We start from the raw sequence: 13,793 nt of genomic DNA, 5'->3' as shown, positions 1-13,793 counted from the left end.
TCGAATTCTAGAGCGTCCCTTAGAAGTCTACAGTCCATCTGTATAACAACTCACAACTGGGTGTTAGAATTCCCCTTGTTAATAGGGTGTATCATTACACTTTCTAAGGGTATGTGCACACGTTGCGGAAAGGTGTGCGGATTTTTCCATACTGATTTTTGTAAATCCGCAGGAGATCAGCACTGCGGAATTGCCGTGGATTTACCGCGGTTTTTGTGCGGATTCCACCTGCGGATTCCTATTATGGAGCAGGAGTAAACCGCTGCGGAATCCGCACAAAGAATTGACATGCTGCGGAATAAACAACGCAGCGTTTTTTTCCGCAGCATGTGCACTGTGGATTTTGTTTTCCATAGGTTTTCATGGTACTGTAAACTCATGGAAAACTGCTGCGAATCCGCAGCGTCCAATCCGGCAGCAAAATCCGCAACGTGTGCACATAGCCTAAGGGTTCGTTCACATGGCCATATATTTGGTTTGTGTGTAATTAGACAAAACATCAGCTCGCACTGGGCTTGAGGGAGGAGAAATTGCAGCATACCCAAATTTTTTCTGATATTTGAATTGCACTTGGATGACTTCTGAGTGCAGTACAATTTTCACACACTGACAGAATGAAAAAGATGTTGATTTTTTTTTTAGATTTGCTTAATCGACCTGATTCTCTCAGATGAGAGAATAAATGGTAGTCTGCTCCCGGCCCTAACACTGTCAGCAGTCTTTATACTCTGTACGCACACTCCATTTGTAGAAAGCAAATAAATTGGCAGGATCCTGGTCCAGCAGCCATGTCAGTATCAGCTGGAATCCTATCTTGTGATTACTAGGTCTGGAGGGGGGCCACAGTTGTGATGTGACGGGGGCCACAGATGTGACGTGACACATGCATGATGCCAAATCAGCCCTACTAATGAGAAAGAACGTCAGGGATGCCTGCAGGTAGAGCATGGTTCTCGGGACTCTGGTCCGGCAGGCACAGAATACGGGCAGGGTCCTGCGAATCGATCACTCGTCTCTACCCTGTTTTCAGTGTGTTTGTACTTATTCCGAAAGAATAGCTGAGGAATAGTTCAACACAAAGTTCTCATTAAAAAAAAGCAAAAAAAAAGAATGCCGATATTTAGAAGACAAGTTTTGGAGGTAAAGATTGTAAAGGGCAATAAGCATCTCTGTATACTGGACCTCGTGGAATCAGACTGAATAAAGCCGGCGTCACACACAGCGTAAAACAATACGGTCCGTATATTACGGCCGTAATACGCTGAAAAGTCCCCAAAATAGTGGTCTGTAGCTCCTCCGTAGGCAGGGTGTGTCAGCGTATTTTGCGCATGGCATCCTCCGTATGTAATCCGTATGGCATCCGTACTGCGTGTTTTTCTCGCAGGCTTGCAAATCCGACATACGGCAATACAAGGGATCCATGTGTTAAAAAAATATATATATCTATATACTGTCTATATATATATATATATATATATACATATATATATATATATATGTCATTAGACACATATATGTATATATATTTTAACTTCAAACAGCGCTAGATAGGTTTAAAGCCGGTAATTCAATTACCGACTTTTGCTATGTCCTTCCTAAACCCGACATATGAGACCTGGTTTACATACAGTAAACCATGTCTTCTCTCCATTTTTTTTTTTGCATATTCCACACTACTAATGTTAGTAGTGTGTATATGCAAAATTTGGCCGTTCTATCTACTAAATTAAAGGGTTAAATGACGGAAAAATTGGCGTGGGCTCCCGCGCAATTTTCTCCGCCAGAGTAGTAAAGCCAGTGACTGAGGGCAGATATTAATAGCCTGGAGAGGGTCCATCTGTAAGATTCGCCTATTCTGGCACTTGGCCACTCTCTTCCCATTCCCGTGTAGCGGTGGGATATGGGGTAATGAAGGGTTAATGCCACCTTGCTATTGTAAGGTGACATTAAGCCAAATTAATAATGGAAAGGCGTCAATTATGACACCTATCCATTATTAATCCAATACTAGGAAAGGGTTAAAAAAAAAAAAACACATTATTAAAAATTATTTTAATGAAATAAAAACAAAAGGTTGTTGTAATATTTTATTGAACGCCCAATCCAATCACTGAAGACCCTCGTTCTGTAACAAAAAAAACATAATAAACCAACAATATCATTACCTTCCGCAGATCTGTAAAGTCCAACGATGTAAATCCATCTGAAGGGGTTAAAATATTTTGCAGCCATGAGCTTTGCTAATGCAATGTTGTTCGTGGCTGCAAAACCCCAGGGAATGAAGGTAAAGTAGGTCAATGACCTATATTTACCTTCATTTGCGGTGAGGCGCCCTCTGCTGGTTGTTCCTAGATCTTGGGAACTTTCCTAGAAAGCTCCCAGGCTCGAGTTCATATGAGGATAACTGTTGTGAATTCTGTGGCCAAGCTCCCTCCTGTGGTCGTGAGTGGTACTTCGGCTGGTTCTGTCTATGAGCTTCCTTTGGTGGATGAGAGTGGTACTGCGGCTTCTGAGTTTCCTTCCTCAGGTGATGAGGTTAAGTCGTTAGGTGCTGCTCTATTTAACTCCACCTGGTGCTTTGATCCTGGCCTCCAGTCAATGTTCTAGTATTGGTCTTGCTTCCTCCTGGATCGTTCCTGTGGCCTGTCTATCCTGCATAAGCTAAGTTCTGCTTATGTTACTTTTGTTTGCTATATTTTCTGTCCAGCTTGCTATATTGGTTTTTCTTGCTTGCTGGAAGCTCTGAGACGCAGAGGGAGCGCCTCCGTACCGTTAGTCGGTGCGGAGGGTCTTTTTGCCCCTCTGCGTGGTTGTTTGTAGGTTTTTGTGTTGAACGCAAAGCTATCTTTCCTATCCTCGGTCTATTCAGTAAGTCGGGCCTCACTTTGCTAAATCTATTTCATCTCTGTGTTTGTATTTTCATCTTTACTCACAGTCATTATATGTGGGGGGCTGCCTTTTCCTTTGGGGAATTTCTCTGAGGCAAGGTAGGCTTATTTTTCTATCTTCAGGGCTAGTTAGTTTCTCAGGCTGTGCCGAGTTGCATAGGGAGCGTTAGGCGCAATCCACGGCTACCTCTAGTGTGGTGTGATAGGATTAGGGATTGCGGTCAGCAGAGTTCCCACGTCTCAGAGCTCGTCCTATGTTTTTGGTAAATGTCAGGTCACTTTGTGTGCTCTGAACTTCAAGGTCCATTGTGGTTCTGAATTACCTGTTCATAACAGATAACCAGCAGAGGGCAATAGCAAGGTGGCATTAACCCTTCATTACCCCATATCCCACCGCTACACGGGAATGGGAAGAGAGTGGCCAAGTGCCAGAATAGGCGCATCTTCGAGATGTGCCTTTTCTGGGGTGGCTGGGGGCAGATGTTTTTAGCCAGGGAGGGGCCAATAACCGTGGACCCTCTCCAGGCTATTAATATCTGCCCTCAGTCACTGGCTTTACTACTCCGGCGGAGAAAATTGCGCGGGAGCCCACGCCAATTTTTGCCGCCATTTAACCCTTTAATTTAGTAGATAGAATGGCCAAATTTTGCATATACACACTACTAACATTAGTAGTGTGGAATATGCAAAAAAAAGGGGGAGAAGACATGGTTTACTGTATGTAAACTATGTATCATATCATGTCGGGTTTAGGAAGGAGATAGGAAAAGCAGGCAATTGAATTACCGGCTTTAAAGCTATCTAGCGCTGGAAGAAATATTAATATATATATATATATTTATATATATATATATATATGTGTGTGTGTGTCTCACTGACATATATATATTTATATATATATATATATATATATATATATATATATATATATATATATATATATATATATACCTATTCTATGTGTACACATTTATTCTACCTATTCTACTGGAAGCTGTCAGTGTGATTTTACTGTACACCGCAATGAATTACCGGCTTTTCTCGCTAACACCGCTGCGTATTTCTCGCAAGTCACACTGCTGGTCCGTGTGTGATCCGTATTTTTCAGTCTTCCATAGACTTTCATTGGCGTATTTCTTGCGCAGTACGGTGACAAATGCAGCATGCTGCGATTTTCTACGGCCGTAGAAAGCCGTATAATACGGATCCGTAAAATACGGCAGATAGGAGCAGAGGCATAGAGAATAATTGTGCCGTATGTTTTGCGAGTTTTACGGACGTAGTTTCTGCGCTCTTACGTCCGTAAAACGCGCAAGTGTGACGCCGGCCTAAGCCACTTTCTAATGGGACTTCTTTTTCGGCCATTTTCCAGAGACTTAGGAGCCGACCTTGTTAATGTTATATAAGTGAATGGTGATTGTGATGTTTCAGTGAATGTCTCAGGACGAGGTGCGACGTAACTATTTGAGCTTCTAGTCACTGATTAGATCATTTCCTAGGGTCACCTTGGTAAATTAGGCAAATGCTCCTGCTTTACATATCATATACAGTAAGGACAGCGGGAGGAGGGGAGGGAGTCACACAGATCGGGCTCACGTTGTGACTTCCTTCACACCACTGGATACGTAGCTGCCCTTTGTTGGGGAGCCGATTTACGCTGCGGATTTCATCCGTTCCAGTGTAGTAGTGTGGACCCCGCTGCAGAATCCGAGTGTTGCAAATGCAGTTTTGTAGCAGTCACACAGTACTTATCTCCCTATTAAGTTACTTGTGAAGGGTATGACCGGGTCACTGGCGCCGTGTGTGTGAGGGGAGATATGTATCATGAAGATTGCTTTCTTCCGTGATCTAAAACGCATAAGTTTCTCTCCAGCACGCTGTGTGCTGAAGGGGTTAAACCAGTCATTACAAGGGTCTGAGTTTTCTCTTACCCCATGACGGCACTAACGAGAGGGATCCGCCCTCAGGGACAGGAAACCCACAGGTTAAAAAGGCGGGACCTCTCCTCCACCTCAGTTCGGTTTCCTGTCCCCGACGGGGATCCCACAACTCACCATCCAGGAGTCCAGGGACCATCAGGCCGAGTTCAGGCAGCGGGGGGCCCTGCCACGGTCTCAGGTGGATTCCTCCCTGAGGGCGCGATCCGGGGTCGGCGGGCCTCGTAGATGCGCGCAGAGGGGAGGCAGTGAAGAGGATGCCGAGAAAGCCTGCCTCTTCCTTTTCAAAGGGATGATCGGCAATAGGTAGCGGTGGCTACCTGGAGGTTTTCTCCACCGATCCATAAGGCACACAAGAGGTGGTGACGCCGGTCACTGACAGGAGAACGCTGGGAGCAGCGGCGGCTGCGGAAGCTCCGTCCCTCCTGTGAGCCGGCAAACAGTGAGCGCGCGCGCGGGGTTCGGCGACTTACTGCGCAGGCGTGGGGGTCACTTCCGGGGCGGCGCAGGGCACCTCTGGGTAAACCGGAAGTTGCCTGGCGCCGCTCCATTAGTATATATCCAGAAGGAAGGGGTATACCGCTGCTCAGAGATTACCACCATGAGTGGAATAGAGCAGTCGGTGGAAGAAATTTCACAGGCCCCTGTGACAAAGAACCCGAAGGAGCGCCATTCCTCAAGAAAACCCACGCAGCGCAGCAGCTCAGGATCCCAGCGTAGCAGAGGCTCTGGTGGATCCAGGAGGGAGACGGTGGTTCAAGTGGAGGAGGCATCCTCAAAGCCACAGCCGGTATCTTCCTCACATTAGGAGGGTAAGTGACCTCCGTGAAAGTGTAAATTCTAATAGGGGTTTATTGTTTCCTAGGGAAAGAAATGCCAGGGGAAAAGTAAACATAGAGTATGCCCGCTTTGTTCAGCAGATTTGCCGGATTCATGGGTTAAAAAACTCTGTGCGCCATGTATTAAGAACACCATTGATGAGGAGACACCAAGTTTCACATCTGAATTAAAAGATTTAATTAAAACCCAAGTAGCAGACGCATTAAAAAGCGTAAAAAACCGTAAAAGAAAACATAAAGAAAAATCTCCAGATTACAGCTCCAGCGAGGGAGATAGTACGAGTGGGGATTCTGATAGCTCTACAGCTTCATCATCCTCCTCCGCATCTTCAGAAAGCGGTCGCAACTGTTTCCCAATAGATGAAACGGATGCGTTGGTGAAAATGGTTAGGGCGACAATGGGTCTGGCAGACACTCGTTCCAAAAAATCTGTACAAGATCTTATGTTTAGTGGCCTGGAACAAAAGAAGTACAGAGTGTTCCCATTAAATGAAAAAATTCAAGCCCTTATAAAAAAGGAGTGGAAAAGACCAGACAAAAAAGTACTGTTAACACCCAAAAGGAAATACCCATTTGATGACCCAGCCTGCGCCTCATGGGGAAAAGCGCCAAAATTAGACGTCGCCATCGCGAAAGCCTCTAAAAAGTTCGCTCTGCCTTTTGAAGATATGGGGACCCTCAAGGATCCTATGGATAAAAAGGCCGATGTCTTCCTAAAAGGGTCCTGGGAGGCCGCCAGCGGGGGGCTAAAACCCGGTATAGCTGCTACGTGTACAGCTAGAGCACTAATGGTCTGGCTGGATCATTTAGAGACTCAATTAAAAAATAAAACCCCGAGAGAGTCTATACTAGACTCCGTGTCAGCGATGAGGGGGGCCGCTGCATATTTAGCAGATGCCTCAATAGACTCAGTTAGACTGACGGCAAGATCGGCTTCCTTCTCAAATGCGGCTAGGAGAGCATTATGGCTAAAGTGCTGGCCGGGGGACCTGCAAACTAAAGCTAAGTTGTGTTCCATTCCGTGTGAAGGTGAATATTTGTTCGGTCCCACCCTAGACGATGTCCTCGAAAAAGCGGTTGATAAAAAGAAAGCCTTTCCGGGATTCCTAAATCAATCTTATAGGCGGCCCTTTCGAGGAAGGAGGTTCACACAAAGACGCCCCCCAAAAAATCAAAAGGAGGGGTGGGAAGACAGAAAATTCAAAAGAGGAGGTTTCATGTTCAACAAGCCGGATAATAAAAAACAGCCACAATGAGGGTGTGCCCCAGGTAGGAGGGAGACTGACCCACTTTCTTCCAACCTGGGAAAAAATTTCTGGAAGTGCCTGGACTCTAAACATCATAAAGACGGGCCTAAAACTAAGCTTTCACACAATGCCACACAATCAGTTTGTGGTCACACCACGAAGAAAGTCAGAGATCGAGCAGCTAAGCATCCAGAGAGAAGTTCTCACTCTTCTGGAGAAGAAAGTCTTACAGGAAGTTCCACAACAGGAAGAGACGAGGGGGTTTTATTCTCCGCTCTTTCTTCGAACAAAACCGGACGGAACTTTCAGAGTAATTATAAATTTGAAACAACTAAACAGATACCTGGTAATAGAAAAATTCAAAATGGAGACAATAAAATCATGTGTCAGATCCCTTATCCCGTCTTGTTTCATGACTGTTATAGACTTAAAGGACGCATACTATCATGTGCCAATCCATCCGGATTTCCGGAAATATCTCAGGGTTGCAGTAATGATACAAGGGGAACTGAAACATTACCAATACAAGGCTCTTCCGTTTGGTCTAGCCATTGCCCCGAGAGTATTCACAAAATTAATGGCGGAAGTAATGGCCCATATAAGGGAACAAAACATATTGATTGTGCCTTATCTGGACGACCTCCTAGTGATGGGCAGTTCCTCTCTACATTGCAGCCAGCAACTAAACAGAGTGATGGTAGCCCTATCGAATCTAGGATGGTTTCTGAACCTGGAAAAATCCAGGCTTATCCCATCTCAAGTACAGTTGTACTTGGGGATATTAATAGACTCAACAAAGCAAGAGTGTCGTCTGCCAGAAGAAAAAGTATCCAACATGATACATCTAGTGAATCAGTTGAGTATCTCTCCTCTGATCTCTCTAAGGAGAGCCATGTCCATACTGGGATCAATGACATCCTGTATCCCAGCGGTACAGTGGGCTCAGAGCCACTCGAGAGATCTCCAGTGGGAAATACTAGAGGCGGTATCCCACGCAGGAGGAAATTTAGAAAAGCAATTAAAAATATCCTCTCGGACAAAAACTTCCTTAGCTTGGTGGACAGACCCGTCCAATCTCAGGAGGGGGGTTCCATGGGTATGGCCGGTCTCGATAATCCTGACCACAGACGCAAGCCCTTGGGGGTGGGGGGCCCACCTAAACAGGCAAATTGCCCAAGGTCCTTGGTCAGTAGAAGAAAAAGACCTTACTTCAAACATGAAGGAGCTTTTAGCAGTTCAGTACGCCATCAATCATTTTTTAACTTCCCTCCGTTCCCACCACGTGAGAGTACTGACGGACAACAGGGTGGTAGTAGCATATTTAAACCATCAGGGAGGGACGAGGTCTCAATCCCTAATGAAAGTGACAAATTTCATCATGTCACAAGCAGAAGCCAACTTGTCCTCCCTGACAGCCCTTCACATAAAAGGGTCAGAAAATCAAACTGCAGATTTTCTAAGCAGAACCCAATTAAAACAGGGGGAATGGGAGTTAAATACAAGTATATTCAAACGCATAGTGGATCTTTGGGGGGCCCCGGATATAGATCTATTTGCAAACAATCAAAATCGGAAAACGGAGGCCTTCTGCTCGATAGATCCTCGGGGGAGTCCAGTGGCCATAGACGCGTTGTTAATTCCATGGAAATTCCATCTAGCTTATGTGTTTCCTCCGATAGCTCTAATTCCCTTAGTCTTGAAGAAAATCAGGGAAGACAGAGCCAAAGTGATACTGATAGCTCCGTTCTGGCCGAAAAGAGTATGGTTCCCATGGCTACGCCTAATGTCCATAGCGGATCCATGGGTACTCCCAGATATCCCAGACCTTCTGCATCAAGGGCCAGTGAATCACCCTCAAATAAAAAGTTTGCACATGACGGCCTGGCTTTTGAAAGGGAACTGTTAACAAAAAGGGGGTTTTCTTCAAATTTAATTTCTACCCTGCTGGCCAGTAGAAAACCTATAACTACCAGAGCCTACGGCAAAGTCTGGAAAAAGTTCCTCTCCACGTCAGGAGTTATCCTATCAAATCAGATGCCAATTCAGGAAATCTTAGAATTTCTTCAAAAAGGTTTAGAGAAAGGCCTAGCAACAAACACGCTGAAGGTTCAGATTGCAGCATTGGGTGCCCTTTACAACCAGGATTTGGCGGGGAATCACTGGGTAAAAAGATTTATTAGAGCATCTACTAGGTCCAGACCAGTTATACATCTCACCGCTCCTCCCTGGGACCTGAACTTAGTCCTTTCAGCACTAACTAAAGCGCCGTTCGAACCTTTATCTCAGGCTTCACTAAAAATAATATCTTGGAAAACCTGTTTATTGGTGGCCCTAACCTCAGCTCGCAGGATTAGTGATCTGCAGGCCTTATCAGCCTACCCACCTCTAACACAAATATTAGATGACAGAGTAATCCTCAAAACTGACCCTTCTTACCTTCCCAAAGTGGCGTCAAAATTCCACAGATCTCAAGAGATAGCGTTACCATCTTTTTGCCCCAATCCAAAAAACAAAAAAGAGGAGGCTCTACACACTCTAGATGTAAAGAGATGTCTAACACACTATCTATCAGCCACAAGGGAGTGTAGGAAAGGGAGGGCTCTGTTTGTCTGCTTTCAGGGACCAAATAAGGGTCACAAGGCATCGAAAGCCACGTTGGCGAGGTGGGTAAGAGATGCCATCAAGATGTCATATACCTCTTCCGGAGAACAAGCTCCGGACACAATTAAGGCTCATTCAACCAGGTCGGTGGCAACCTCTTGGGCTGAACGTGGTGGAGCATCAATAGATCAAATATGTAGAGCAGCCACTTGGTCTTCCCCCTCTACATTCTTCAAGCACTATCAGCTTAATCTATCCTCTCCCTCAGACTTAACTTTTGGTAGGAGAGTTCTTGAGGCAGTAGTCCCACCCTAAAATTTTCATTCTTTGAAATTCTCTCGTTAGTGCCGTCATGGGGTAAGAGAATATCGTAGTTACTTACCGATAACGGTATTTCTCTGAACCCATGACGGCACCTGTATATTCCCTCCCTTCACGTATGGGTGTCCACACTACTTATAAATTAAGTCACGAGGTGTGCATAAAAAAAAAAAAAAAAAAAGTGTATATATATATATATATATATAGAGGAGCTTATATAAGTTATACAGTTATATTTTGTTGTGTAAAAATAACCAATTAAGTTACAGCAGAAATTCCCTGCAAGGCTCTGTAAACCAACTGAGGTGGAGGAGAGGTCCCGCCTTTTTAACCTGTGGGTTTCCTGTCCCTGAGGGCGGATCCCTCTCGTTAGTGCCGTCATGGGTTCAGAGAAATACCGTTATCGGTAAGTAACTACGATATTTGGTGAGTAGGTGAGAGATGGGCGGGACGCCTAATCACCATATCTCCACCTCAAGGAGATAAGGTTGGCAGAACTAAATGTCCAGGGACTGTTTTTTTCTCTGCTGTATGTTTGGAGGAAGGAAGTCTACAGACACAGAGTCCTGCAGGGAGCTGAAGAGTGTTGTGTCCCAGAGGACTGGAGCCATACTGCGAAGGACCTTTTTGCATGGATTTTTTTATTTTCATTTGTGCCAGAAAGGCTTTTTGTGTTATTACTTTTCTTTGTGGTTTATGAAGCAATAAACCACTCAGAGACTTTAATGCCAAGTATTCCTGTGTCTACCTCAGGGAGCAGCTGAGTGAGCCGACATGCCACAAGGGATTCAGGGCACATCGGAGTTAAGTTGACATTCCTTTGATTGAAGGGTATTTGCCCACGTAGGCGGATTTATGTATGGCCGATATTCCAGCCATTCCTCATTCACACATATACATGTACTGTTGGCATGTATGTGATATCTGCAGGCACTACGCTTTAATGCAGGAGAATCAATAATTAATTTACAGGTAATGCATTTGTCAGTCCTGTAAATTGCAGCCTTTATTTCTATGTTTGACATCCGGTAATTCATCAAAATGGATATATATATATATATATGTGTACTGTAAGTTCTGATCTGTGGGCTTAATGCATGGGGCACATCGCTGTATTTAATAATGTCAGGAGGAAAGTGCATTAGTTAATGCTATTCATTGATTATATTAAGGGAAGTCAACAAAGAGCAAAAGCTATTGATGTTACAAACGTGCGCGAGTCTAATGGCGCACTTACCAGAGACAGGACAAATGACCGCTAACTTTGGAAGTGGCCCAGCACTGATCCAATTCCCCTGCTTGCTGTACTGCTGTTATTACTGCTTCCTCTAGGGGGCGTTTGCTGCACACTGCTTTATACAGCTGCTACTTACAACTGAACCCATACACAGTTAGAGCTCCCCCTAGTGGTGGCTGCATGCAACCAAAATTATTACATTTATGAAATTAAGAAAACAGAGCTCTCCTATTAGTAAGAATGGTGGCTATTAACTTTTTAAAGGGCTTGTCCACTACCTGCAGTGTCAGCATTCGCCTTCCCCAGGGCTGTGATGCAGTGTTGTGATGGCGGCGCCCAATCAGCGCTGGCGTCACTGTCTCCGCCTTCCTACAAACTGAACATGAAGAAGAAGCCAGGGGTCAGCTGCAGCCCGGACTTCCTCTCCATGTTCAGTTTATCCAAAGGCGGAGACAGTGACGCCAGCGCTGATTGGGCGCCGGACATCACATGTCATTCCACCGCATCACTGCCCCGGGACCGCGAGTGCGGGAACCGAGGCAGCACGGGAGGTGAGTACAGGCTTTATTATTTTATTGGGGCAGAATATTTAGTATAAGAAGGGGTTGTCTAACTTTACAGAAGGTGTATGGTGGTCTCATTGGATATTTTGCCTATTGATTTCTGTGTACTCACAATTTACCCATCCCAAACATTTATGACATATCTATATGCGGGCCTGTGGCTGGGTCTTATAGGAGAAGTTTTTTTACATTTTCCAGTACTTTGTATAGCAAAATGAAAGTTGTCATTCAAAATTATAACTCATCCCGCAGATATATATACCGTAGTTATATACCATAATTTAAAAAAAAATGAAATTTTTGAATTTTGTTTTTTTCCTCCCCTTCTTCCCAGAGCCATAATTTTTTTATGTTTCCGTCAATATGGCCGTATAGGGAGCTTGTTTTTGGGTGATGAGTTGTACTTTTGAATTACACCTTTCATTTTACCATATACTGTACTAGAAAATGGGGAAAAAATCCAAGTGTGGTGAAATCGCAAAAAAGAACAGTGCAATCACACAAGTGTTTTTATAGGTATTTTATTTACCATGTTCACTATATGGTAAAACTGATTCTCCAGGTCAGTATGAATACGCAGATGACAAACGTGTCTTTTTTTTTAATTATTTTTATTATTTAAGTGGCGAAAAAATATTCCGAAATTTGTATGAAAAACACTTTTTGCTTTTGTTGCCGTTTTGCGAGACCCGGAGCTTTTTCATTTTTTTGGGGTTGGGTGAGGACTTATTTTTTGCGCCTTGAGCTGATGTTTTTAATGATCTTATTTTGGGTAGATACAATGTTTTAATCGCCTCTTATTGCAGTTTATTGCAATGTTGAATCTGCCAAAAAAAAATAATTCCGGCATTTTTTATTTTTTTCTTGTTATGCTGTTTACCTAACGGATTAATTTATTTTATATTTTGATAGATTGGACATTTCTGAACTAAGCAATACAAATGTGTGTACTTTTTAATTATTATTGTTTTATTTTCAATAAGGCAAAAGGGGGGTGATTTGAACTTTTTATGTTTATTTTGTCATATTTTTATAAACTTTTTTTTAACTTTTTACTTTGAGGGTACGCTTACACTAGCGTATATTCTCTCATGTGAGAAAATAGGGCCAATGATGTTAATATTGTGTCGTCGTCTGAATATGATCTGATTGTCTCACATGAGAGAATCGCATCAAAGGTGCAGAGAACTTAATTTCTCCATCTTCTCCATTGTCTCTGTGAACGTACAGTGGGGCAAAAAAGTATTTAGTCAGTCAGCAATAGTGCAAGTTCCACCACTTAAAAAGATGAGAGGCGTCTGTAATTTACATCATAGGTAGACCTCAACTATGGGAGACAAACTGAGAAAAAAAAATCCAGAAAATCATATTGTCTGTTTTTTTTATCATTTTTTTTGCATATTATGGCGGAAAATAAGTATTTGGTCAGAAACAAACAATCAAGATTTCTGGCTCTCACAGACCTGTAACTTCTTCTTTAAGAGTCTCCTCTTTCCTCCACTCATTACCTGTAGTAATGGCACCTGTTTAAACTTGTTATCAGTATAAAAAGACACCTGTGCACACCCTCAAACAGTCTGACTCCAAACTCCACTATGGTGAAGACCAAAGAGCTGTCAAAGGACACCAGAAACAAAATTGTAGCCCTGCACCAGGCTGGGAAGACTGAATCTGCAATAGCCAACCAGCTTGGAGTGAAGAAATCAACAGTGGGAGCAATAATTAGAAAATGGAAGACATACAAGACCACTGATAATCTCCCTCGATCTGGGGCTCCACGCAAAATCCCACCCCGTGGGGTCAGAATGATCACAAGAACGGTGAGCAAAAATCCCAGAACCACGCGGGGGGACCTAGTGAATGAACTGCAGAGAGCTGGGACCAATGTAACAAGGCCTACAATAAGTAACACACTACGCCACCATGGACTCAGATCCTGCAGTGCCAGACGTGTCCCACTGCTTAAGCCAGTACATGTCCGGGCCCGTCTGAAGTTTGCTAGAGAGCATTTGGATGATCCAGAGGAGTTTTGGGAGAATGTCCTATGGTCTGATGAAACCAAACTGGAACTGTTTGGTAGAAACACAACTTGTCGTGTTTGGAGGAAAAAGAATACTGAGTTGCATCCATCAAACACCATACCTACTGTAAAGCATGGTG

The 13,793-nt window shown here is 43.9% G+C and overlaps 1 protein-coding gene across 2 annotated transcripts in view; it reads left to right on the top strand.

The window, feature by feature from the left end:
• Positions 1–13,793, top strand: part of LOC138676860 (tetraspanin-15-like) — a 284,359-nt gene that overhangs the window by 222,198 nt on the left and 48,368 nt on the right. The gene's annotated exons all lie outside the window — the stretch shown is intronic.

This window comes from Ranitomeya imitator, chromosome 4, assembly GCF_032444005.1.
Source record: "Ranitomeya imitator isolate aRanImi1 chromosome 4, aRanImi1.pri, whole genome shotgun sequence".
NCBI classification, from domain to species: Eukaryota; Metazoa; Chordata; class Amphibia; order Anura; family Dendrobatidae; genus Ranitomeya; species Ranitomeya imitator.
The sequence above is the reverse complement of the archived record's forward strand: the minus strand, read 5'-3'. Positions and strand labels throughout refer to the sequence as shown.